A 14164-nucleotide genomic window follows, 5' to 3' on the forward strand; every position below is an offset into this window, starting at 1 on the left:
AAGGTTATATGCACCAATTGTGCAAAAGGCATTGCAACTTTCAGCTGCGCACTATAGGAAGACAAGGTTTGGCATGTCGAGAATGTCACAACCTGATCCATTGCATGCATAGACACCACCATCAAAAAAGTTGAAGAAAAACTGATGACTTTTGGATAAATGCTCATCTAACAAGTTCTTTGCTTTTTTAAAAAGGGTTTTTGATGTGTGAACTTTTAGTTTGCGTATTTTTTAAGTACTAAACTAGATGCATGCTTTTTACGCTGATAGATAGGTTGACATTTATGTGATGAATGATTCACGCTGAATTTTTATGTATTCTGGAAATGATGAACATGAAAATGGATGGGTTTAGTTTATTTATCTTTAGTAGATTACTATATGATTAGAAGAATATGTTTCCGACATAGGTGCCACTAATAATTCATACGTTACCTCCCTAAACCAAGAATAATACAGGAGACAACCCAGCTTAAAATTTTTAAGGAAAATATTATTCGAAATAGGAAAGTAATTTTTTTCTATGGCCTCTTCTCGAGTTGGTTAGAGATAAGAAACTAAATTTCGAAAATTTTGGGAAACAATTTTATCATAACTGTCTACGATATATTCTGTCATAAAATAAAGGAAACTAACCATATTGATTACACATCAAAAATTTGAAAATAAAAAAAGAAAAACACCAGTAATCTTTTGTTTGGCGTGCGATGAAAATGAATTTTACTGGGCGGGATGATTTCAAAAGGAAAATCAATTCCCGCCTGATGGGTTGGTTAAACTCCAAAAAAGAAAAAGAAAGATGAGTTCGATCTACTTTTTCAGTTTTTATTACTCGATTCATTCTCTCTTTGGAATCATAATGCTGCTACTATCTCGAATCTTTACAAGGAACCTACCTCTTCAGACTCGATCTATGTTGTTGGTATTATTTCTACAACCGAATATTAATTGATGTTAGATTTTTTATTCGATCTCATGGAATCAGATGTTAGATCTTATAGGTTTACTAGTTAAAGCATGATTAAGGTTTTTATTCTATTACTTCTTATAGGTTTACTAGTTAAAGCATGATTAAGGTTTTTATTCTATTTTTACTATCTCTAATCTTTACAAGGAACCTACCTTTTCAGACTCGATCTTTGTTGTTGGTATTATTTCTATAACCCATTATCGAATGAATATTAAACTGATGTTAGATTTTTTGTTCGATCTCATGGAATCAGATGTTAGATCTTATAGGTTACTAGTTAAAGCATGACTAGGGTTTTTATTCGGCTGTATCAAAGAACAAGTTATTGATGATGAGAGGTGATTTTATTTTATTACAACAATACTGTTTTAGGCTTAAGTTACATGCATGAACTATTATAAGATTTAGGTAAGGATATTTCTTTCATGTTACTTAGTTAGGCTTTACTAGTTAGTTAGGTTTTACAAAACTTAACAATGCTAATTGTTTTCTCGGGTTTTTGTTATTGGTTGGGTTGGATTTAGATATAACTCTACATTGATGGACGATGTTGTGTCAATCATATATATAAGGCTTCTCAAGATTTAATCATTTGAGTCTTTGTTACTTGGCGAGCCTGTAACGTCTGCATTTTAAGTTTCCACTTTGAATGATACCATGTTGCTAGTTGGCCAATTTGACTATCATCTTCAAGCTAAAAATGGATAATCATTATGTGGTGCTTTAGTACTCTTGGCTTTTGTAACAAAAGTTATATAAGACCGTTTAAACGGTACCTTTCGCTTTGTGGATAACACAATATTCATGAGGATATTTTTTATGTTGCAGTGATGTTTTAGCCTCAAGTTACATGCATCAATGAGTTCATGTTTGTTTTCTTTTCATATAATAGAAAAGAGGTATAACACATGTAGCCTATCCTGTTAGGTTTAGCTAATATTTTCCAAAAGAATCTCGAATTCCTAACTGAGATGCATGTACCTACACAGCTTTTGTCATGGAAGAAGATGATTACAACGTGCCCGCAGAGGAGGACCAATGGGATGATGAGGTGGATTCTGATGGTGGCCATAGAATTGAATTCAGTAGTTACTTAGGCTATTTGCCCCGTGATATGGTTGCAATAAAATATTTATGTTGGAAGGAAGTCTCTGCAACAAAAAAACAAAATATGTGGGAGGAAATTCTGGCATGCATATGCGGTTATCAATTCGTCGTTTTTGTTGTTGAACTGTGAGTTTCTGATGAACATACATTAGTTGTTATTGCAGTTTCATTATGAGGTGCCCCATGAATATAAGCGAGAGGTCATGAAGCGTCTAGCTGCTCAGCTGCGGGACTTCAGAAGGAAATTGTACAATAATCATGTAAAACCCTTCTTGGAAAGACCAGACAAACTAAAAACTTTCCCCAGAAAGTACGAAACGGTAATGGACCAAGAAGACTGGGACGAATACCTTAAGTATGTACTAGAATCGCCTAGATTTAAGGTATGGAATACACATTGCTTTTTCTAATTTGTGTTTTGTTCTTATTGTCTATCCCAACATACTAATGAAATTATTTTTATTTCCTCTGCAAGAAAAATTCGGAGAAGGGAAAAGAGGCAATATCACAATCCAAGTTCCCACATCGGACGGGACGAGGAGGATACTCGGGATTAAAACTAAAATTAGTAAGTCTGTTGTCTTAAACCAGTTACATGATCTTAAGACCATATGTTTGAAATATGATATCAACTATATGAATCACAGATGGTGGGGTATATTTTGGAGAACCTTGTATATTTGTTACCTTTTCAATTCATCAGTGTCTTCGCATTCACGGTCTAAGAAGCAGTCTCCTAATCTTATGCAGAATTCTAACAGTAATTCCCAAACAAATCCTTCAATATATTTAGAGAAGTCGTGCACATCTATGACAGAACCTCTGGCTTAGACATCTAATGGAGTATGTTTTTTATTTTATTTTTTTTTCTTCATAAATCTATATTGCTAATCCTAGCATCTTCTTTTTATATGATGTTCATATGCCGTATCTATATTGCTAATCCTAGCATCTTCTTTTTATATGATATTAATCAAGTATATATATTGTTTTACATAAACCCTGTATTCAGTTTGATTAAAGAATAAGTATGAGATAGAAATATATTAACACCTAAATGGAACATGAATGCCAGTTTAAATTAGAAAATTGATATTTGGTTACGGATTTTATTATGGGTGTCAGCTGTGAAAAATGGCGCGGCCTTCAGTGAAGTTGGATTTATTACATTGTTGGAAAAATGACTTTTGTCTGTCTCTTGTTGAGAATTCACATGACAGACGAATTCTCCTTGGATTTAAAATATATATATATATATATATAATACATTTAATCTTTTGCTGCAGGAAACTCCACAGCATGGAAAACCTCATAAGCAGCCAGAACCAGTTTTAGATTTTGAGAAGAAATTGGACAGTGATAAACTGAATGAGGAGCACCTAGCAGTCAATCCACAATCGGGGAGTCATGCATGCAGCATCTGAAAAGCTTTCTCAGAAGAATAAAAAGGCGCAGAGAAGGTTATATGCACCAACTGTGCAGAAGGCATACCAACTTTCAGATGGAAAATAGAGGAAGACAAGGTTTGGCGCGTCAAGAATGTCACTACCTGACACCACCATCAAAAAAGTTGAAGAAAAACTGATGATTTTTGGATAAATGCTCTTAAATATATTTTTTTTTTTGCAAACTGTTAGACCAAAGCTCAACATTTTTTACTGTGTTATTAATAATAATATGAATTTTTGGCATATATGAATTTCAGATTTAACCATAATTTATAAAGTATAAGAGAATTTGGATAGTGCCAGGTGGATGGTTTAGATGTGTCATATGTGAACGGCTTAGAGGCGTCACACGCGTAATACACACGCTTCGAGATTAATTGGCGTGGCTAAACATAACATTAAAGCTATATCAAAATTCCAACACCCTATGACTACTTCGAGTTGTGACTTCCATTTCAAGTAATTCTTGCCACTTAAAGGCTCGATACCAGCCATAACAATCCGAACTTGTGAATGATTCATAACTAAACGGAAAATATAATTATATACTCAACTTTAAACCTCAAGACAAGCATAAACTTTATAACGACTCGATAATATCGTCACTTCACCTTTAGGTAAAGTTATTACATATCGAAGTCTCCTAATATGAAGTTCAAGACTAATCTATTCATATAAAGTAAGCAACAGATCTGTTAAACCTTTGGGTTGTTTAGAAATATCGCTTACTAGATATGAGCAATTCATCTTGTCCATTAAAGATAACATAAGTATGATTAACCTTTGGGTTTAGGCATACAAATGACATCCAAAATGCAACTCTATGTAATTTTTTCATGTAGAAATATGTACTTTTATGTCCTATCATAGTATCACTTTGGAAACACTTATCAAGTAACAAAAGAAACACAAAGACTGCTGCATATGAAACTTTCAGGCTTCATTTCAGGTCAGCAACACAAGCAACAAAACACTTATACATGCTACTAGCAGATTTTAAATCAATATAACATGATTAATATGTGAGTTGTTGAAAGTGTTAGAGCACTGCTCGGTCGAACTCGCATGCGTTGCTATCTCAAGCATGTTTGTCAATGTTAGTGATAAAAACTATAAGTCTTGATTTCTAGCCTATTTATAGATGTTTCGGAATAGGACATAGATTGTGTAGTTGAGCTTAGTTTTCACGGCGTTCATCATTTAAGGACGAAGAACTACTAAGGGGAGCTTGTGGAACTTCATCGACAAAAGGTATGTGGAGAGTTAAACTCATATATCACTTGGAAAGTCTATTTCTACTCTATATCCTATATTGAGACATAAGTCGTATTACGATATAGTTTTCTATATACACATTTGAGATTTTGAGCTGAGTTTATCTCGCTTACATATTTCTCGAAATATGTGTTGGCAAGCTTTCGTGTCGACCAAGTTCATCTTATATCATGTGGAAATTACTGAGTAAACATCTTACATGGTATGTGTGATACAATCATTTGGTGTTGTCTTGGAATGTTTCGTAATGGTTATTTCAATAACTTGAAAATTGCTTTGATGCTAATAGTGTGTGAAAACGGTATTGTCATCCTCTAAGAAAGTTTCAATAATTGAAATAAGAGTTTAGAACACTTAACCATTGTTGGAAATGTCATGTTGTGCACTCTTGCACATATGCAATCCATGTCCGGGAACCATAGTTTGCGCATCAGTTTGCCTACCTGTTGGTTTGAGAAATTCGGGAATCTAAATATGCGTAACTGTTTGCGTACTGGCGTACAGGTCATGTCTGAGAATTTCTGCTGAGATCTGAAGTTCGCGTACACGTTTGCGTACTGGCGTAACTCAATCTTGGTCCGGGTATTTCAAGTATGCGTACCCGTTTGCATACTTGAATGTTAAAGTTCTAAAATCGATTTTAAACATGAACATAAACATTTATATAATAAGGAATGCAATCTTTGCAAACCTTGGCTATAATGTTCATGATTGGTTCAAGTGAATCAAACCGATTTTGCTTAAGTTGTGTTCTTGTATAATTCTATGAGAATATATCAATTGAAAAACTCTTTAACTAGTTTCATTTGAGTCATTTGAACTAGTTATGGTTAATATGAATAAGGTTGATATGAGAGTAATCATATGGCTAACCTCGGTTAACTATTTGTGAACCAACATGGTGTACACGTTTAGGTATGGTTACATAAACCTAAATGAGGGTACATTTCATTTGTGTGTAACAAGCTAAGTTCGTTCTAACGGTTGAAAGATATTAGCTTGGTTGAATCAGGTTTTTATCTAACGATGAATATTGAATGCTTTGTTACCAAGGTAACTTGGATTGGAAACCCTGATTTGAAAACTATATAAAGGAGAACTCTAGCAACTGGGACACCTAATCCCCACACCTCATGTGTGTTACTAGTTACATAATTAGATTCGATTCTCCTTTAACCTTAGGTTTCTTCGAAACCCTGTAGGTTAACGACTTCAAAGAATTAATTGGGCCAACTTTTTCTTTGTAGTTGCATGTTCAGACCTTGCCCGATTCTATCGTATTGAATACAATTGGAATAATTGACTCGAGATTAATTTCTCTGATAGGCAAGATAAAAGTAATCACAAACATCTTCGTCTCATCGTTTGTGATTCCACAATATCTTATTTCGCTGGTCGATTTAAGATTATTGTGAGGTGATTGATAATACTAGGTTTTTCTTCAGGAATATAAGACCGGTTTATCAATTGGTTCCTATTCACATTGATTTATCAAAATACAAAACAAAAACTCTTGGGATTTCGATGGGAGACAGATTTATTAAATCTATAAACTTTTCTGTGTGACACAGATTTGTTTATCAAGTCTCCGACTTTGGGTCGTAACAACTCTTGATTGTGGGTGAGATCAACTAAGGGAATCAAGTTCGTAGTATCCTGCTAGGATCAGAGACGTAAGGAGCGCAACTGTACCTTGAATTAGTGTAATATTGATTAGCGTTCAACTACAATCCAGTCGAAAGTTAATTGGTAGTAGGCTAGAGTCTGTAGCAGCTTAATACAGTGTGGTGTTCAATCTGGACTAGGTCCCGGAGTTTTTCTGCATTTGCGGTTTCCTCGTTAATAAAATTCTGGTGTCTGTGTTATTTCTTTTCCACATCATATTTTGTTATATAATTGAAATATCACAGGTTGTGCGTTTAGATCAATCAATTAGAATATCCAACCTTTGGTTGTTGATTTACATTGATTGACACTTGAACATTGGTCTTTGGTACCGTTCAAGTTGTTTCACATAATAATAAGGCTCGCGGATTTCTATCTGTTTGATTTGTTGATTACATTGTGAAACAAAGATATTAAAATCTTTGATATACTTTACTCTATATTGAGTCTGACTGTCTAGTTGATTCTCTAGAAAGTGCATTGGAGTAAGTCCTCTCAGATTGCCAAACGAATCGTTGGGTGTGGTTGTTAGACCCCCGCATTTTCAATTAGTATCAGAGCAGGCAAACACATTAAAGACCTTATAAGTCTGTGTTTGTAGCAATTTGTGTTCTGAGGACCTAAGAAGTATCTCACAAGATAAAGAATATTGATATGTCTTCAAAAGATTCTGATTACAATATAAATCTTGGGTTTGCCTCAAAGGATAAATCCTTAGTAGATTCTTCCGAATCCCGAGGGAAAACACAAGTTCTGCGAGTTCGTGTCAGAATCTGAAATGGAACTCACCAGATCATTAAAAAATTATGCTGACCTTCAAGCTTCTAAAATTAAGACTCTTGAAGAAAAGAATGATCAGCCTATTGATGAATTTGATAAATCTCTTGAAAGGGAACGTGAACTCTACATCTTCATTGAATCTCCCTCTAACAACATTGAACAATTGGTTCAAGAAACTGCTCTACAGCTTGAAAATATTAGTACTCTTGAAGATACTGTTAGAGAAGACTCAATTAGAGAAAAGTTTAATCAAGGCTCATTCATCAGAAATAAACAGCTATCATGTTGAAAAAGAGAAACTTGCTGCATCTCTTCAACTTGCCCGAGAACAGTGTAACACCTTGAAAAAGGAAAACTCTGTCTTGATGATTAAGTCATCTTCTACACCTTCTCCTGATACTCACAAGGTTTTACCTAGCGTGAAGAAAAATTCCTCCAAGGAATTACCTATGGTGAAGCACTTGCAAAATTTTCATGTGCAGGCAGAAGTTTTGGGTCAAGGAAATCATGTCTCAATTCCACGATGTTGTTCCTTCTGTGGGAAAAAGAATCACTATGCTCTTCATTGTTTTTCCAACAGGAAACAAATTTCTAATCTCCATAATTTGGTTTTTTCTACTGTCAATGGAGTAAATTGTCTGACGACATCTACAATGAATCTCTTGCATGCAAAAAATCAGAAATCTTATAAAAGTGATCTCTCTTCTAGAAATCGTCACAGGTTACAAGTTCATCTTAATGGTATAAATCCTTGTGCCACTAATGAACACATTCCCTATGTTTATAAGAATGAGTCTGGTAAATCTAAGTCTAGGAAATGGATTTCTCTGAATCCTGACCCTCTTGAACCAATCTCAAGAGGTCCTAGATTTTGTCCTCAGAGAAATCCTTCTGACGGATATGTTAAACAGGTTGTGTCCTACTCATCTGGGATGAAAGTCAACCGAAGAAAGGCAAAGAACACAAAGGTCAAACATTCAGATGATGTTTACAACTCTTTCCTCATGATTGTAGTGGGATTACTTCTCACTCCACCACCTGATTCTAGGTATCCACATCCTTTTACCTAGCTTGGGAGCTGCAAGGATGATGATTGAGAAATGCTCAAGTGTGTTGTATAATATTTCTGTTTTGTGTTGTTTGTGTTCTTATTGCTGTCGATCCAAGAACGTTCGTGTACTCCTCTAGTGAGTTCATAGGGTTTCCATAACAAGAGTTTCCTTCTATTATTTATAAACACACACACACACATATATATATATATACACTCTATATTGTGTATTCCATCCCTAACAAAAATTATATGGAGAACTCTGCAAAATCTCAAGAGATTGTGCATCTTGATATGGAGGAAGACACTCAAGGACGTGGGTCGATTCAAGAGATGGTTCTAAAGAAGATTCTTGCAAGTAAGGAACACAACTCTTGGATTGATGATTCTGTCAAGGATTTAACTCATCTTCAGAATGATGCTAAGGTCGAGTTTGCAAATCTCCAACTGCAAATAAACCAACTCTTAGATGGACAGGCCAAAATCCTTGAAATCAAAATATTCTAATACGGAATCAGAAGAAACTCATCATGGATTGTGTCAAGGCTAGACAACTTGCTCGGGTTGTTGATCGTAAAGTTTGTGTTCTAACTCACGAACATGGAGTGTCTACGGTCAAAAAGAATAAAGAAAATCAGTGATACCTTCTATAATGGATTCATTGAAAGGTATGAGGTTCTCAAAGAACTTTAATTTTTATGTCTAGTAAATCTTCTTATGAGAATTTATTTCTTGTGTTATTAGAAAAATAACTAGGTTTGGAATAGCCATTATTGTGAGTACACATAGCTATGTCCAACGTTTTCATCTTCATGTTTTTTGATTTATTTATTTAAATTCTAATTTTTTTGGAAGATGATTTTTGCAATTTTAATCTTTATGATTTTATATACTGCAAATTGTTATGTGATATGTTGTTTACGTCCGTGAACCCGTGACTATCTCATACTTGTTCAAAAGTTATCTCTATTATGTCGGTATGAAAGTATTGATAAAAGATAGAATGAACTTTTGACTTACAAAAGTTAAAGCCTTTTATGTCATTTTTTGATGGAAGAAAGGATAAAACTTTTATTTACAAGGATTATGTCTATTATGTGTCATTGTGCAAATAGTGATGGAAAATAGAGTGAATCCTTGTGTATTCCGCAGTATTGGTCGATCTCCGATCCACAATTTTTGTGCATATACTGTGTGGCTCCGTAAGTTCTCTTATGTCGAGCATGGCCAATTGAATTGATCATTTTCAATTGAGATTTTTGGATTTCAAATTCATGTCCAAAGAAATCCTTCTTTTCTTGTAAAAGCAAGGTCGCCTTTGTTGTTCTCTCGGGAATGACATTTTATGGGGGAGAGTTCTTTTTGAACTTGTGCTTAATTGCCAAATCTTTAATTTGTGGGGAGTGCGTCTGTGGAATATTATAGGAGTTATCCTGTATCTTTATAAACTACTTGATGAATGCATTTAGCTTCGGATTTACGATTGCATCTAAATAAGTTGGTATGTTATTCTCCTTTGGTCATGAAGTATCTCTATAAAAATTTCACGAGGATCCCACTATTTTTCGTACCTTTTCCAATTTATATTGACAAAAAGGGGGAGAATTAATGTGTAGTTTCACACTAAAAATACATATGGTTTACAGATCATTATGTAAAGGGGAGTGGTTTTCATGTCGAGATGAAGTATTGACTAAGGGGGAGTGACACATATCACCATAGTATTATTGTCAAAGTTGTTATACAATTGAACTTTGATGTTGTGTAATAATACTATGACAATGTATAACAATGATTGAGAGCATTTGTTTTATCATTGTTATTGCTACAAATCTTCAATAACTATGACGCTGAATTGAACACGTTTAAAATCATGAAGTACTTGAATATCTAACTTGCTAACTCTAACAATCTCCCCCTTTCTATGTCAGTACGGATATCCAGCTTTACGAATATTGTTTTTCGAGATTTGGGGGCGGCTTAAGGGAAGCACAGTGCTGCTCTTTGTGGTCCTGTTTCATATTCTAATTAGTTAAACTTTAAGGGCAGTGGTCGAGTACTAGGCAACTTAATCTGGGTCAAGTTTGAGTTTGGGGTCCATGAGTCAAAGACCGGGACCAGTTCCCAAAACTGATAGGGATCGTAACATAGAAATGCGTGAGAGAGTAATTCATTGGGCTTTTTACATATTTAGCCCTGTTTTTTTTTATGGTTTACAAATATAATCCTATTTTTTTTATTTCTTACAAAACTAGGCCTTATTTGACCAAATAATTGGTGATGAAAAGTTAATTGGTGATGAAAAGTTAGCACCGCCAAGTGGACTTAAAATGACGGAATAGCCCTTTGAATTGTTAGTTTAAGTCTGTGTCACTGGTTTAACCCGGCTAAGTCGGCATGCATAGACTTTGTACACCTGGACTTGAATATGCCACATAGACTATGTACACTTCGCCTTTTTTGACACGTGGCACTGCAACGCAACAAGAAAAAAGGGATTTGTGAGAGAAATGCGGAAGGATAACCAACTCATTCCAACACCTGCTACGATTAAGACTTCCATTATGCAACAAAACCATACAGGGACACAAAAGTAAACTAATGATAGCACAAACAGAAAAGAGATGTGATAGAAGTTCTAATCCTTGAGCAAGCTAAAGCTAGTGTAAAAAGGGAGAGTGAAACCTACTTCTTGATTATGAGTAAAAGTTCAAAATTATACTGGAAGAAAAAAGTTTCTCATGATACAAATGCATTCTTTTATTCTGGACTACTATGATGGTATGAACGTGCATATATACAGGGGATGAGCTAGCCCATGTCCCATTTAACACATACTGGAATGTTTTTTAGTTTTTACCTTTGTATGAGATAGACGCCGTACACGAACATTCAGCTCATGCTGTTGCTATTCGGCCCAAGCTGCGACAGCCATATCACCCCTCTGATCAAAAGCTGTTCGCTTTTTTACGAGCCAATCCATGCTTGTGAAGCCTGAAATAACAGTGATGAAAACAAGCTTAAGAGCAAAGATATACCATCCGGAAGGTGGTCAACACGTCCACATATCATAAACAGAACTGTAAAGGGAGTCATGGCCGTATTTGTATCCTCAATGAATTAGAGTAAATGTACTGAGATTTCTACATTCAACTAGTTTGTCCCAATACAAATTGATTATCTTGTTTTAATGCTTTAAACATACCGCAACTGGTCTTACAATCGGGTCCAACAATGCAAATGTGGAATAACTAAGAGACTTGCTGTTCTGATCTATCTTTAGAAATCCAGCCAAGTAGGCTTAAGCAAATGAAACTGTAGTACTTCAAGGTTAAAGGAAATTTGATTGACAGTTTAACCAAAACCAAGTATCTCCTCGAGATATTCTCAACTGAGATCACAAGGCTTCTGCTAAAATAATGAAATTAGGCAAGGCCGTCATACAATCTCAATCAATAAAACAACCACAAGGCAACGCCACCTAATCAAGATATACCCTGAGGATGACATCATACACTGTTTTAACAAAACTAGACACTAGAAGAGCATCATGAATAACATCGAGAGTAACAATTCGTACCTTCACAGGATTAACACGGTGTTCCCTGTCATATGTGTGCGCCTCTTGTCATCTATGAGCAACTCATAAGCAGCTTGAATCTTTATGAATCGAGTTTCAGTTGTTTCACCTTCCTCAAGAGTTCCGCTACCATTACATACTTGAAAAAAATCAATCAACATAAATCAGTTCACATTCCAAGTAATCTTCTTTGTACAAATTCTTTCAAATCAGTACTACCACTCTTATAATTCATGGAGCAAAAATGCAAAGGATGCCATTATTACGCAAAAACAAACTCATTGCCAAAATATAACAAACAGAACATGTTCGGTATGTTGAGCAATCAATTAATGCATAGCAACGCTTAAAATTTGAATTAAGCTACCAAAAAATACTACGAAACAATCACTAAAAAGAACATAATAACCAACCATCAGGATGATAAAATTTGGTGAGGCGTCTTTAAGCAAACTTTATCTTCTCTTCATCAGCATCCCTTTCTAACCTGCAAACAAACATCTCATAATTCATAAATCAAAAAAAAAAAAAAAAAAAAAAAAAAAGAAATTGGCAAAAGAAAATTGGAGTTGGAGTTTTCATTTAGTTTTGTTACCAAGTGTATCATAAGGAGATTTCTCCTCAATCCAATTAGAAGAAGTCCGAATCCCCCTAACATTAATTAAAGAGGTATTAGGGACGGTTTATGTACCGTCCCCTGTTCCACCGTCACTAATACTATTTGACAATGTTTTTTTTTTGGGACGGACATATTTTAGCCTTGATTTAAATATTTTATGATTATTAGGGACGGTCAGGCCATCACCGTCCCAAATATCCTTCTTTAGGGACGGTTTTTTCAAAACAGTCGTCCCTAGAAGCTACTTGTTTTGTAGTGGTTGGTGTCCCTTTTTCATAAAAATGGAGGAACGGATTATGGTTGTTTGAGGATTTTACATGAGCATAACTATATATGTGTTGGTCATGAATATTATTTTCATGTCATTCTTAAATTAAAATCATACGTTTTCGGTGTTTAAGTATGGTGGTAGGTGTTGTTATTGATAATTAAAGCAATTAAACAAGTACAGATGCCACTTTAACTAGTTGTCTCACTTTGAATGTTCCAAATAACTCAAATTTTGTTTGATTGATCAATCAATGATAATAGGAATCATTCTTTCGAATTTTACTTTCATTTTTACCTTCATTTTCTTCTACGATTTTCTCCAGTGATGCGAAAAAGTGAAAGATGCAATCTCCCACAATGGGAATTGGATGGGCAACTTATCTTCACCAAATATTGATGATGATGTGCTTTTTCTTTTCCTTTGCCAATATTTTCCTCTATTTCTTTTGTGCTTCCTATGATCATCATCATGTTGTGTAAATACATTTTGGTGGAGTTTAAGTGTGGAGATTTCCAAGAAGAAACAAGAAGGAAGCTGACGAGAGTTTTAAAGAGAAACCGAGAAGAAAAAAATGGCATCTCTGTAATATATGAGATCTTTATAACATTTAGCAATAAGCCAATAATGTAAGTCATTATTTACAATATGCCCCTATATGTTTTGCTACACGTCCTTTTTATTTTCCGTGATCGTGATTTGATCCTTCATTTCTATTATTTAACACAAACCACCCAAAGACAAAATCCTATTTTGCCGCCCCTTCTCCGTGCTGCCCCAAAGTCAACCTTCATTGACCTTCCCTCCGGGCCGGCCCTGGATTTTGCTGCCTAATCTCAAGCCAACTCAACCTCATTCTTAAATTCGTCAAAATCCCTCTCAAGATCTACCAATTCATCAATCTAATAACATCTGCAGCTGACTGAAACTGGGAACAAATTGGGGACGAAATGGTTTTCTTCTCGATCTAATTTTGTATTGGAAATCATGGTCGTTGGAAATCACCGAGATGTCAAGATATTAGATAGACCTGCAGAAGCCTATAAACATGCGACGTTATTTCCTACACACGTACGGGAAGGGCATAACTGTAATCCCAGCCTATCCAGGATATATCATTTAAAGAGATATTGACCAGTCAGCCCGAGATATTGACTGAGATAACGGATTTGGATGGAATCCGTTCAATAGGCTTAGATCTGTAAGAAATAAAAAAAGAAGCCTAGATTTGAAAACTATAAAAGGGTCCAAAACAGGCATATTTCTGTATATAATCCTAATTCATTTCCTTATCTTAATTCATTTCCCTATCTGTAGACTTTTGGTCGAAACACTGAATATTCTCCAGGAACGACACTCAGATTGACACGTATTTGAAAAGGCATTCCACGTTGAAACTTG

General features: G+C 35.0%; 1 pseudogene; it reads right to left on the minus strand.

The window, feature by feature from the left end:
* Positions 1-10858: 10858 nt before the first annotated feature.
* On the minus strand, positions 10859-12377 carry LOC113278932 (annotated as a pseudogene).
* Positions 12378-14164: the final 1787 nt, after the last annotated feature.

This window comes from Papaver somniferum, chromosome 5, assembly GCF_003573695.1.
Source record: "Papaver somniferum cultivar HN1 chromosome 5, ASM357369v1, whole genome shotgun sequence".
In the NCBI taxonomy this organism is placed as follows: Eukaryota; Viridiplantae; Streptophyta; class Magnoliopsida; order Ranunculales; family Papaveraceae; genus Papaver; species Papaver somniferum.